Here is a 14600-nt window from a genome sequence, read left to right as displayed (position 1 = left end):
TAGCAGCAGAAGGGACGATTTAATTGACACATTCATTATGTGATGGACTTGTCGGCCTAAAACGGTTCTGCAGTTTGTTTTCTCGGCCTCTCCTGGAAACAGTTGGGTGACAGTTGATCCGAGGTGAATGTGGTTTCCTGTCGGTTTGTGTTTGAGCGGCTGACAGCGCCGCTGCTCATTGTGGCTGCATCTGCCAGAGGTTCTATACAGCAGCGAGGAGCTCTGACTTATCCTGCTGAGACAGTTTTTGTACAGGACTCAGGCTGCTTTCCATCATTGTGAGTCTGAAAGCGCAGTAATACACGGCCGCGTCAGACAACTGCAGATCCGAGATAGTCAAACTGATGGATTTCTTCGGGATTTTGAGGTCAGTCGAGAAACGGATTTTAGCAAAATCTGCTTTATCTTCATTACCCTCCGAGTGCTTCCACAGTATGTACTCGGGCTGGGAGTCTGGATGCTGTCGATACCAGTATAATCTATAGATGGTTTCTGCAGTATCATAGTTGCAGTTTAATATCACCACGTCTCCTTCTGGCTTAACATCTGAGGACAGCGGCTGAGTGACAGAATCTCCATGGCTCAGACCTGGAAAATATGTTCAAATAGATAGAGAAAAGAGTGATGTGTACTCAACAGTAAGATTCCACCCAAGTTTTGGAAATGAGAAAACTAACGTGATGCCCAGAAATACCTGTTAGAAATGCCCCCCACACAATCCAAATGACGAGCATCTTCATTGTCTCTGTCCGCTCTGTGAAAGCGGAATTGGTTATTTGAAGACACCCATTCTAAATCCCCACCCTTAATAATCTGACGACATTTCTCAGAGGCTCATGCGTCAGTTCCGTGTCTCGCCAGTGGCACCGTGAAATTGGTAATTGCTCAGATGACTATCAGTGAATAGAAGCTCCCCAACCTGTACTACATTCGGTGTCACTGTTGGGCGAATTGTTCCGCTTTGGAAACGGGATGTCAAGAAAAAAACCTTCATTTTGTTATTGGAACGGAGGAGCAAGGAGTGTTGATACATTTGGTGGATTTCCAATCAATGTTCTGTGCACATTCTCTTAATTTTAGCATCCAAGCATTAGTGCCTGAGACTCAGTGAGAGTCCAGAGAACGGTGGAGGCTGTGGGCCACTGAATAATTTTAAAACTGAGTGAAACCAACATTTTAACGAAAATGTATGCCACGGTTCAAGAAGATCAAGGCAGAAAAGTGGATTTAAACGGAAAATCAGATGAACTGTAATCTGACTGAATGTTAGAGCAGATTTGCAGGCAGCCTAATTTTTATGTTCGAATGTTGAGATATCGGTGGATGGGCTGTGAATACCATGCAATCTTCTTTGTTTTACTGAAGGTACAGAGAAATCAATCAATGAAGTCTCGTTGCCTGTATATTATTCCTGAGATAATGTAAAGCGTGTACTGTGGGTGCTGTCCTGAAAGCTGGCCATGCACTGTTGGAGAACAGATATCCACTCCATCTGACGAAGGAGCTGTGCTCCGAAAGCTTATGGTATTTGCTACCAAATAAACCTGCTGGACTTTAACCTGGTGTTGTGAGACTTCTTACTGTCTGAAATCAGCAGGGTTAGGATAGGAAATTGTCATGGTGCAGCTAATTGTGACATTGCCGTTTCTTCAAAGGTCCACTCAGAGACAACCCGATGCACTGTGTGGTTGTGATCCCATTCTGATATAATGTACTGGGAAGAGTCAACTTTAAGAACTTGCGCTTTTTCTTATTAATTATTATCAACATGGGGGTCACTGGACAAGTAGTTCAAGGGCCCAGAATAATGCTTTGGGAAAATTAGTTCAAATCCCACCATATCAAATCGTTATATTTCAATTCGATTTTGGAGAAAAATGGTCAAAATTTAAATTTAGAAAAGTCAAGGTTAAATTTAAATGTGATGAATTGATATTGAAAGCTAGTCGCATTGATGGTGCTGGAACGCTTTCACTGCAAATCCACCTAGTTCACTAATGCACTTTGTGGAAGGAAATATGCCATCCTAGCGAGGCCTGGAATGTGTGTGATTGCAGAATAACAACAATATAACGAACTCTCAAATATCCCAGCCCGGTTCGAGGACAAAACGTGATGGACAGAAATATTGTCTTGTCACCGACGTCCAATTAATAATTTTTAAAAAGAGTTCATATCATTTGAATAATGGCAATGCCTGAGTTACAGCGGTCAGGAGAACAGCATATTCTTTACTTTCAATTGGGAAGGAAACGCTAAGTGAGAAGTGAGAAAATTGATGAGGAGAGGTCGGTTGTGGTTCTGCTTCCTTCTCCCCGAGTCGATGACTACAGTTCGGAAAAAATCCCCGTAACACTAAGGGGCAATTTAGCATGACCAATGCACCTAACCTGCAAATTTTTGGACTGTGGGAGGAAACCGTAGCATCTGGAGAATACCCAGGTAGACACGGAGAGAACGTGCAAACTCCGCACAGACAGTCATCCAAGGCCGGAATTGTATCTGGGTTCCTTGCGCTGTAAGGCAGCAATGATAACCACTGTGCCACCGTGCCGCTCATTTAGTAATGCAGGACACGTGAGGTGGGCCAGAGAGAGGGGGCGACACAGAGCAGAAAAAATAGACTGTGGACTTTGTTGCCAATAGCAGCGGTATGCCAATGGTACCAGAGACATTGTCCGTGTCATTTCAAGTTTGGAGAAACATGTGACGACTGCGCCCTCTGACGGTGACTCAGGGTACGTGACACTGTCCGCAAGTGCAAGGTTGTCGATGGGCAGACTCCAGCGGTCTTTTATTGAGAGACGTGTTTTCAAACAATTCAACTATGTAAACACACGCTAGGGAAATATAAATAAATTGAAAGAACAGTGCATTCTGTGTCATTTCTGAATCTCTTCCTTTCTGTCCTCCCCCCATCAGTTGGCTTTGTATTTCGCACTCGTAATGTCTCACTTTCTTTCATTTCTCCTTCCATACTTTTCTAATTGGTTGTACTCTGCCTGTAATCCTAAGCAGAAAACGATTTCCAGAATGTTGACGCAAGGAACGGCGATATGGTTCAAAATGAGGATGGTGTGTGGCTTGAAGTGGTGCCGCAGAATGTGGTGTTCTTGTGCATCTGTTCCTCTTCTCCTCAGAGATGAAAGAGATTCCGGATTTCGAAGGTGCTATCGAAGCAGGGCTGACGGGTTAATTTAATCAAAGTTTCAAGTACATACATTAACTTATAATGGAAGAACAAAGAACAAAGAACAATACAGCACAGGAACAGGCCCTTCGGCCCTCCAAGCCCGCGCCGCTCCCCGGTCCAGGATTGAATCCTGAATCCAGGATCCCCGCCCAATTTTCCAGCCTATCTACATCCTAATATCCTATCCACCGAGCTGTCCCTCACAGCTACGATGCTTTGTTCATCACAACCTATTAACTCACCCCCACCCGCCCATTCCAGACCATGTGATCTCCAGGGAGAGGCGAAAACCCAGAGTGAAAACCCCAGGGCCAATATGGGGAAAAAAAAATCTGGGAAATTCCTCTCCGACCCCCTGAGGCGATCGAAACGAGTCCAGGAGATCACACTGGCCCTGATCGGAAAATGCTTCCCAACCCTATTCATTTCCACTTCTAGACTGTGGTTTTGTTGGTTAACAAATAAGGATCATTGGACACCGTTATTTTTAAGAAGGTTTGTTTACTGATGAGAAACGTTGCGCAAACCTGGTTATCCAGATTGCCGAGTGACATTGATTTATAGAGTCCACTCTCTAAGCCTCTTGTGTCGTCCACCTCCTCCTCTTCCAGTTACCATGCCCGAAGAGGGCATTGGTGACCATGGATGTCCATTTGATCGCTCTGTGATTTCAAAGTACTCCAGCGGTCTGTCATTGACTTCTGCAGTATTGTTGACCAGGTATCGGTTCCGTTCCCATCACCTGCCATCAGCAATACCGAAAGGATTTACAGGCTGATAATCAACGTGTTGACCTCGTTAAGAACATGACCATCAAGTTTGGTAGTTTGTGTTCTGTGGAACGAAGGGAACTTGGCGTGTTTGTCCACAGATGTCTGAAAGAGGAAGGGGATGTTAGTAGGGTGGTGAAAAGGGCGTACGTGACACTTCACTTTGTCAATCATGACATAGGTTGCAAAAGCAGGGAACTCATGTTGGAACTGTGCAGAACTTTGGTGAGGCCACAGCTTGAGTACCGTGTGCAGTTCAGGTCGCCACATTCTCGGAAGGATGTGATTGCAATGCAGGGGGTGCAGAAGATATTTACCAGGATACTACCTGGGATAGAACATTTAAGTTATGAAGCAAGGTTGGGTAGGCTTGGCTTGTTTTCGTTGGAGCAGAGAAAACTGAGGGGCGACCTGATCGAGGTGTACAAGATTATGAGATACACGGACAGAGTGGATAAAGAGCAGCTATTCCCCTTAATTGAAGGGTCAGTCATGAGGCAAAATAGGTTCTAGGTGAGGGACAGGAGGTTTCGGGGGAATGTGAGGAAAGCCTGTTTACCCAGAGGGCGGTGACAGTCTGGAGTACGCTGCCTGGGAGGATTGCAAAATCTCTTCCCAGCATTTTCTTCCAAGTCCCGCAGTTTGATTTGAAACAGCACAGCTTCTGTTTGTAGCTTCACCACAGGCTCAAACTTCACCACAGACTCAAACTTCACCACAGACTCAAACTTCACCACAGACTCAAACTTCACACACAGACTCAAACTTCACCACAGACTCAAACTTCACCACAGACTCAAACTTCACCACAGACTCAAACTTCACCACAGACTTAAACTTCACACACAGACTCAAACTTCACCACAGACTCAAACTTCATCCTCTGGGCACATCTGTGAGGAAAACACTTTCTTTCTCTCCTGGGAAATACAGAGACAGAGAAATTCTCTGGAACTGGAATGAGAGCTAAATATACTGAGGGAGAAAATGTTTGTGATTTTGTGGAACCTGTTTTTATTGTCTGAACTTTGTAAAGTGTAATTTATCCTGTCTATTCAAATACTGTTTCTTAATGCATGATTCAGTGATGTTAATTTTAGATTAATTTTTAAAGTAAAATTTTTAAAAAATGAAACATTGTCTTTCAGTTTATTCCATTGGGATTTGTGGGAATGTGTTTATTATAAGGTGACCATGAGGATCGTAACAACATTGATATGTCTGGTGTTGTTATATGGTGCATAAGATGTGGAGATGCCGGTGTTGGACTGAGGTGGGCAGAGTAAGAAGTCTCACAACACCTGGTTAAAGTCCAATGGGTTTATTTGGAATCACAAGCTTTCAGAGCGCTGCTCCTTCTCACCTGATGAAGGGGCAGCGCTCTGAAAGCTTGTGATTCCAAATAAACCTGTTGGACTTTAACCTGGTGTTGTGAGACTTCTTACTATATGGTGCATATTAGGTTTGTTATTTATGGATTTGTATTACAGTTGATTGTGTTTAATTCCAGAATAGTATTGTAACTACTCTGTATATTTTCCAGTCAGAGAGTCAGCAGAGCACAAGATAAATCAATTCAGCAGCTTGACTCTGTGCCAAGTCTCTGTCGGGGAATCCACTCAGTGCCATTTTTCCTCGATATCCCTGTTCCCCAGTACGTTTAATTCCTTCAAGTGCCTGACCAAATTTATTTTGAAATCACTGGTCGTCTCCACTTCCACCACTCTCATTGTCAGTGAGTTCCAGAACATGATTGCTTGCTCCCCAAGTCATGTTCTTCCGCACCCATCTGTATCTCTAATCATGTAATAGAGTGCTGAATATTGCATACATTTTTAGTCCACTAAATATGCAAATTTTCTATATGCTTAGACACAACCCTGTGTGAAGATTTCAGGAATATGTGTCCTGTACATGAAACAGTCAGCACGGATCTGTCGATTAGGATGAATCAGCACCCTCAGGACAATGTCTATTTCAGGTCCAGCAAAGTGAGAATGGAGGGAGAGTGTTTGGGATGGAGATTTACAAATTTTCAAGGATGAGAGGAAAGAATGTTTCACAGAAACCAGAATTGTCTATTCTGAGTTTTTATCCTGGACTGGCAGCAATGGTTCTTGTGAATTTCTTTCACAGGCTACTAGAAGGGGAGAATTTACAGACACAAATCTCAACAAACATGACGTTAGGACCTGACAGAGTCACCCAATTATTCAGGATCTGAATACCATCGGCATTTGAAACTAGAATGGAAAATGTTTGTCTGTTCCTTCAAACTGTTTAAACATCAGTGTGACTAGAAAATCACTGAGACACATTCACTCGAGTGAGAGTATTCCAGTGAACTGACTGTGGAAAGAGCTTTAACCAGTTACACAGCCTGGAAAAGATTGAAGGATTCACAGTGAGGAGAGACCATGTATGTGTTATCTGTGGGGTCAAACCTTCATCTGAACCTGGAGATGTACAAAGACACGCAGACCATGGAAATGTAGGGACTGGGGGAAGGGATTCAATTGTCCCTAGAAGCTGGAAACCCTTCGATGCAGCCACACTGTGGAGACACCGTTCACCTGCTCTGAGTTTGGAAGGGGATTTCGTGATTCATCCACCCTGAGGAATCACCAGCGACTTCACATCAGGGAGAGGCCATTCAACTGCTCTGAGTGTGGGAAGAAATTCAGCGATTCGTCTGCCGTGCTGACACACCAGCGGGTTCACAATGGGGAGAGACCATTCACCTGTTGTGTGTGTGGAAAGGGATTCACTCAGTCATCTACCCTGCAGAACCACCAGCGATTTCACACGGGTGAGGGACTGTTCCCCTGCTCAGAGCGTGGGAAGGGATTCACTCACTCATCCCTCCCACTGACAAACCAACGCATTCACACTGGGCCGAGGCCATTCATCTGCTCCGAGTGTGGGAAGGGATTCACTCAATTATCTAGTCTGCTGAGACACAAAGGATTACACACTGGGGAAAGGCCATTCATCTGATGTGTGTGTGTGAAGTGACTCAGTCAATCATCCAGTCTGCTGGAATACTGAGGCACTGACCCCAATAAGAAACCTGTTCAATGCTCTGACTGTGGGAGCTGCTTTAAAACCTGAGCCTACCTCAGGGTCGACCAGCGCATTCACCCTGAGGAGACCCCGTTCAGGCACTCTCACTGTGCAAAGAGGTTTAGAACATCATCTGACCTCCTGAAACATCAGGGAATTCACACTGGGGAGAGACCCTGATCATTCCCACTCACTTTCAGCGATTTCTCATAAAACCTACCAGATTGGAAGCTTCTGCCTGAAATTTTATTTTCCCTTAGTTTCCAAACTGAGACCATTCACCTGCTCAGTGTGTGGAAAAGGATTCACTTGTTCACCCAAGCTGCTGAGGCACCATGGCAGTCACACCCATTAGTGACCTTTTGGATGCTCTGACTGTGGCTGTTAATTATATCAATAGAGGTGAAGTTTATTCAGATGGAGGGCACTGATTAGATAGTTATAATGAGCAGGTAAAAAGTGGGACTCACTAATATAGCTTGGAGTCAGAGTTGAACCTGTAATGTTTGATTCTGTGAACAAATCTAGACAAAATAAAGATTGACTCCACCCCAAGGCTGTCAGGATTATAACATGGTAACACAAAATGCTTGTCTAATGGTGAAGGTTGGAAACTAAAAGAAAGTATATTTCAGACAGAAGCTTCCAATCCCAGCAGCTTTTGTGAGAAATGACTGAAAGGCAGTGGGAATTGTCAGGGTCTGATTACCTGCTGATGCTCTCAGAGTCTGAACCATACAACCAGTGGAAGAATGAAGTGGCGATGTGGACACGGGTTACATCCCGATCAAGGAGGAAACAAGATCTGGCCTTGGCATTGTCACTTCCTAACACAAGGAAAATCAGCAACAAAGCATTTTCTGATCAACCAAACTGCAAGTTGATAACTGCACTGGCACGGATGATTCATGTAAAGAATTCACTTCAGGTGGTTGGAGGGTAGAATCCCTGTCAATTGGTCTATGGGAGAAATCCCTAATTACCCTCTGTGCCGGGCGATCGCCCTCCTGCTTTAAAGGGATACAATTAGTTCCATTTTCAGTCATCAATTATCTGATTGTTCCATGAAAAGAATTGCTCGAAGCAACAAATTATTGGAGATACCAGAAGAGGGTTTCTTCATGTGTAACGTTTGTACTGAAGAAGAAAAAACATCTTTCTCTTCGATTTGTTTTGAAACACTGTTTGTGTGAATTTTTGCGATCCCGGTCAGGACTGTTAACGTTTGCAGAGAAATTCGAACACCCAGTGATTAACTGAAAGAATTACATCACAAGATTCCACATTGTTAAACAAAAACAAACTTTACTGTATGTTTAAATAAAATTTAAAAAGACAACACTACAAATTGAATACTACACTCAATAAAGATTTATGATATAAACCTAGTTCTATTTTTTTACCTCACCCCAAGAGTTTCTTTATACTTAATGATATCTTGAAGGTTCATTCACTTCTGTTCCTAGGACCTCCCAAAGGTATGTCAAAGCTCTCCACAATTCACTTTAATTCTCCCCAGTACTCCAGATATTCTCCAAGCTCCAAGAGTTTATGTGAGTCCATCCATTATCTTTTCACGAAACAAGCCTCCAATTTTCCTTTAAGCTCTCAAACTGTGGACTCCTCAGTCCAAACATGAGCTTCACTGCATTCTTGCTGAGGGATTTAAATGTTGGAAACACCCCTGGTTTCTAATGGTCCTCGAGGCTTCTAGTCCCACAGCTGGTTCACAGCTCCTGGTCCCACAACTGGTGGCTTCCAAGCTAACTGCAGACTGTCCGCTGTCTATCTGTGGAACCAGGTCATTGATTGGAAAGGACTCAAAGGTTACGGGGAAAAGGCAGGAGACTGGGATTGAGATTTATCAGCCATGATCGAATGGCACAGCAGATTCGATGGGCCGAATAGCCTAATTCTGCTCCTATATCTTATGGTCTAATTCTAACCAAGGCTCCACCCTCAATCACATATCCCCATGGTAACAGAGACCAGGTGGAATATCTGACAGATATTTAGCTTCAAAACTAAACCCTTTTTCCCTGAGGTCTGCATGAAGAATTCACCTGACAAAAACAGTACAATAATTGTCAGACTCAATGTCTCCAGCTAAAAGATCCAGCTGACCTTTTACAGTTCTTACCTCTCGAGTTTTGACTTCTTAAACCAACATGGGCCATGCTTTGTGACTGCGAATTCCGTGAGGGTGTTTTCATCAGATTCTCAATCCAGGTTTTCCATTTTTTAAAAGCAATTCTTGCAACTAATTCATATTTCTAAAACATAGGAATTATGAAATTAGATTTTTGTAACAAAAACAGGAAGAAATGGAAATGTATCACCTTCATAATATCCCAGTTAGAATATTACAATATACAACATGCTGTATATCTTAACAACAGCCATGATCTTATTGAATGGTGGAGCAGGCTCGAAGGGCCAAATGGCATCCTCCTGTTCCTAAATCCACTGTTTTCCTATGTTGATCTATCTTATAACCTGCAATAGACATAATAATCCCTCCATTGTCCACTTCACAGTCACAAGTCCAGCTTGGTAACAGCACACTGCTGGGTTCCATGTCCAGAAATCTCAGTCCACTGAAGATGGAAATTACTGCTTGCAGTCTTTTCTGAAACTTTTCTTCTTTCAATAATTATAGTCCAAAGTTCCTCCTGCAAAAGGAGAGTCTTCATTGCTGTTCATTTGTGAATTTTCAAGTTCTATTTTGAAAACAGTCTGTTCAGAGTTCACATTTTGAAATTTATTTTCTTCCATGTTTGCAGTTCCTCCATTGTTTAAATCCAGAGAGAAAATTCCACTCAATTCCACATTGAAACTGTCTTCTTCCAGCTCAGTTATAGCTGGAGCTTCATTTTTAATTTCATTTCCCAGACTCAAACATTCTGGATTCTCTTTTGGAGAGAGCAAGGTCAAAATGGTTTCTGTTTGTGTCAACAACTCATTCCTTCATTGGTCAAAATTTTCTTTAGCCATTTTAAGAATGTTGTTAAAACGCATTTTACATTCTAGCAAAACAGTCTGATGTTCCTGTTTCCATTATCTGGGGTCTTGGGTTTCAGAAATCGAGGAATTGAGAACAAAAGCAAGGAAGTTACACTGATAGTTTCTAAAGCTGTGGGTGAGGCCACAACAGGATACGGAGCCCAGTTCTGATCATTACACTTTAGGAAGGATGTGAGGGTCCTTGTGAAGGTGGAGAAGAGATTTATCAGAATGGTTCCAGGAATAAGGAAGGTGACAAGAATGTGGAACTCACGACCACAGCGATTGGTTGAGGTCAATAGCGTGAATACATTGAAGGGGAAGCTGGATACATACATGAGGGAGAAAGGAATAGAAGGATATGCTGATGGGGGGAGATGAAGAGGTGGAACATCAATACTGACACAGACCTATTGAGCCGATCGGCCTTGCCCTGTGCTGTAGACTCAATGGAACGTCAACCAAATGTATTTTAGATCTACCTAGAGATGTGGATCATTTAGAATCATAAAAGAACTCCGACAGTGCAGAAGGAGGCCATTTGGTCCATCGGGTTTGCACCGACTCTCTAAAAAGAGTATCCTACCCAAGCCCTCTCACCCATTTCTCCCTGTAACCCACACAACCTCAATATCTTTGGTGACAAAGGGACAATTTAGCACGGTTAATCCACCCAACCATCTTCGGACTGTGGGACAAAATCTAGGCACCCAGAGGAAACCCACACAGATACGGGGAGAATGTGCAACTCCATACAGACAGTGACCCAAGACCAGAATGGAACCCGGGTTTCCTGCCTCTGTGAGGTAGCAGTGCTAACCACTCTGCCATCACGCCACCCTGGTGGAAATGTGCTCTCCCTGGCTCAAATAACATCAGCCCACTTGAAGGAAAGCCATGAGACCAGACAGTGAGCAGACAGAAGCCCTCTGAAGGGCTTACACTGTCAGAGTAAACATGGTTCAGTCCTGGATGTGATTAACAGCAGAATCCAACTCCTGTAATCACTTGTGAATTCGCTGGTGTCTCAGCAAGTGAGACGACCGTTTAAATCTATTCCCACACTGGGAGCAGCTGACCTGCCTCTCCCCAGAGTGAACTCGCTGGTGTGTGAGCAGATTGGAGATCTGAGTGAATCCCTTCCCAAAGTCAGAGCAAGTGAACGGCCTCTCCCCAGTGTGAACTCGCTGGTGTGTGAGCAGATTGGAGATCTGAGTGAATCCCTTCCCACAGTCAGAGCAAGTGAATGGCCTCTCCCCAGTATGGACTCGCTGGTGTGCCAGCAGGGTGGATGAATGACTGAAACCCTTCCCGCACACAGAGCAGGTGAAGGGTGTCTCCCCAGTGTGAACTCGCTGGTGTATTAGCAGTTGGGATGATGTTCTAAGTCTCTTCACGCAGTAAGAGCAACTCAACGGTCTGTCCTCAGTGTGAATGCGCTGGTGGCCCATCAGAGTCTGAGAGCTTTTGAAGCTACGCCCACAGTCTGAGCATTTAAACGGTCTCCCATTCGTTTGAGTGACATGGTGTGTCTGCAGGGTGGATGAATGACTGAATCCCTTCCCACACACACAGCAAGGGAACGGCCTCTCTCCAGGGTGAACTCGCTGGTGCCTTCACAGGGTGGAACGATCACTGAATCCTTTCCCACTGTCTGAGCAGGTGAAAGGCCTCTCCCCGGTGTGAACTCGCTGATGTGTCAGCAGGCTGGATAACTGAGTGAATCCTTTCTCACACACAGAGCAGGTGAACGGCCTCTCCCCAGAGTGAACTCGCTGGTGTCTCAGCAGGGTGGATAACTGAGTGAATCCCTTCCCACACACAGAGCAGGTGAACGGCCTCTCCCCAGAGTGAACTCGCTGGTGTCTCAGCAGGGTGGTTGATATACTGAATCCCTTCCTACACACGGAGCAGATGAACGGCCTCTCCCCAGTACGAACTCGTCGATGTGTGTCCAGTGCAGATGAGCACTGGAATCCCTTCCCACAGTCCCCACACTTCCATGGTCTCTCCATGGTGCCAGTGTCCTTTTGATAATCAGTTGATTCCACATCCAAGTACAGAACGTATGTACAGTTTCTCCTCGCTGTGAATGGGGTGATGTTTTTCAGGCTGTGTTACTGGTTGAAGCTCTTTCCACAGTCAGTTCACTGGAACACTCTCACTCAGGTGTGTGGGGTCTCCATTCTTGTCCAGTCACACTGATGTTTGAAATCTTTTCCCACAGACAGAACAAACAAACATTTCTTCTCATACATTCAAACGGCAATTATATTCAGGTCCTGATGAATCCAGTGACTTTGTAACATCTTGTTGTGACGTTTGGTGTGAGATTTCAGTCTGTAAATTCTCTCCTTCTAATATCCTGTTTATCGAAGTTATCAGTGTAAGTATAGAACTGAAATTCAAAACAGACAATTCTAGTTTCCATGGAATATTCTTTGCTTTCTCATTCCCTAAGGTTGTAAATCTCCGTCCCACACACTCTCCCTCCAATCTCACTCTGCTGTACCTAATATACACCCTCCCAATTCTCCTGAAGGTGCTGATTCAGGCTGATTGACAGACCTATGCTCCCGTCCAGTACAAAGAGACCTGAAAATCTTCATACAGGCTACTAGCCAATGTCCACATTACTAAACATATTATTTGATCAGCAATAGAAAGGAGATGTGAAGAACAATTTTATTCACGAGTTGTCACAACCTGACCTCACTGCTTCTGTGCATGGTGGAATCAGAAATGATCAATGATTTGAAAAATAAATCAGATAGGTGTGAAGAAATTAAAAAGGGAAAAGAGTTATGGAGGGGAAATGGGACTGAGTGGATTGATGTACAGAGAGTCAGCATGGACTTCTTCCAACTATCACTGGAATATCTACAAAATTTCAGGCAATGTAGTGGAAGACATGCCCTGTCTACATCAATGGTGACAAAGTGGAAATGGTTGAGAGCTCAAGTTTCTCGGTGTTCAGATCACAACAACCTGTCCTGGTCCCTCTATACTGCTGCTTTAGTTAAGAAAGCCCACCAACGCCTCGACTTTCTCAGGAGGCTAAGGAAATTCAACATGTCGACATGTCAGCTACGACTCTCACCAATTTTTACAGGGACACCACAGAAAGCATCCCATCCAGTTGTATCACAGCTTGGTGTTGCTGCTGCTCTGACCAAGAGTGCAAAAAACTAGAAGGGGTGTGAATGTGGCCCAGTCCATCACGCAAATCAGCCTCTTATCCATTGACACTGTCTACATTTCCTATTGCCTCAGAAAAGCAGCCAGCATAATCAAGGACCCCACGTATCCTGGACATTCTCTTTTCTATCTTCTTCCGTCGGGAAAAAGATACAAAAGTCTGAGGTCACAAACCAACCGACTCAAGAACAGCTTCTTCCCTGCTGCCACCAGACTTTTACAAACAAAGAACAAAGAAAATTACAGCACAGGAACAGGCCCTTTGACCTTTCAAGCCTGCACCGACCATGCTGCCCGACTTAACTAAAACCCCCTACCCTTCCGGGGACCATATCCCTCTATTCCCATCCTATTCATGTATTTGTCAAGACGCCCCTTAAAAGTCACCATCATATCTGCTTCCACTATCTCCCCCGGCAGCGAGTTCCAGGCACCCACCACCCTCTGTGTAAAAAACCTGTCTCGTACATCTCCTTTAAACCTTACCCCTCACACATTAAACCTGTGCCCCCTAGTAATTGACTCTTCCATCCTGGGAAAAAGCTTCTGACTATCCACTCTGTCCATGCCCCTCATAATCGTGTAGACTTCTGTCAGGTCACTCCTCAACCTCCGTTGTTCCAGTGAGAACAAACCAAGTTTCTCCAACCTCTCCTCATAGCTAATGCCCTCCACACCAGGCAACATCCTGGTAAATCTTTTCTGTACCCTCTCCAAAGCCTCCTCCTTTTGAATGGACCGACCTCATATTAAGCTGATCTTTCTCTTCACCCTTTCTGCACTCTCTCCTTTCCTACTCCCCTATGTACTCTATGAACAGTATGCTTTGTCTGTATACCGCGCAAGAAACAATACTTTTCACTGTATCCCAATACATGTGACAATAAATCAAATCAAACCCATTGCTGCATTTCCTTCCTGAAGCCACATTTGTCCACTGGGTCCTGGCCCCGGGAGAAAGCGCTGCAGCTGCCGTTGTGTTGGGTGTCGAGGCGGTGCCGCTAGTTCCTTATTGGGGGTGTTGAAGCCTCCCCTCCCACCCACTGCCCCGAACGCTGCCTCCGCTTATCCGCCTCCTCCCCGCCTGAAGATCAGACAAACAAGCGCCTGTCCCTGGACATGAGCCGCACTGCGCATGCCCAACGTCACAATGCCCGGGGACTGATTGACGGCAGCTCCGGACCAATAGAAAAAGGGGGCGGAGCTGGAGGACCGAGCGGGAGCGGCTGGTCCTCCAACCAGCGTGAATAGGGGGAGGGGTCTGAAGCATGCGCAGTGCGGTTAATGGCGGCGGACGGACGGTTTTAACTCGAATCCGAGATCAGTTCAAGGTAAAGGGCGGCGCGTCGAGAGAGGTGAATGTGGCGGGTGGG

General features: G+C 44.8%; 1 protein-coding gene and 1 long non-coding RNA gene across 2 annotated transcripts in view; one reads left to right on the top strand and one right to left on the bottom strand.

The window, feature by feature from the left end:
* The window catches only part of LOC144484079 (uncharacterized), a 192129-nt gene that overhangs the window by 123197 nt on the left and 54332 nt on the right, over positions 1-14600 (top strand). The window lies entirely within an intron of this gene.
* Positions 3683-14336, bottom strand: LOC144484078 (uncharacterized). The gene is made up of 3 exons (XR_013496056.1): positions 14127-14336; positions 9167-9299; positions 3683-4068 (listed from the first exon to the last, which is right to left on the bottom strand). It is a non-coding gene; the product is annotated as an uncharacterized LOC144484078 (long non-coding RNA).

The sequence above is a fragment of the Mustelus asterias genome, unplaced genomic scaffold (genome assembly GCF_964213995.1).
Source record: "Mustelus asterias unplaced genomic scaffold, sMusAst1.hap1.1 HAP1_SCAFFOLD_92, whole genome shotgun sequence".
Lineage (NCBI taxonomy): Eukaryota > Metazoa > Chordata > Chondrichthyes > Carcharhiniformes > Triakidae > Mustelus > Mustelus asterias.
This window is presented reverse-complemented; position numbering and strand designations above follow the sequence as displayed.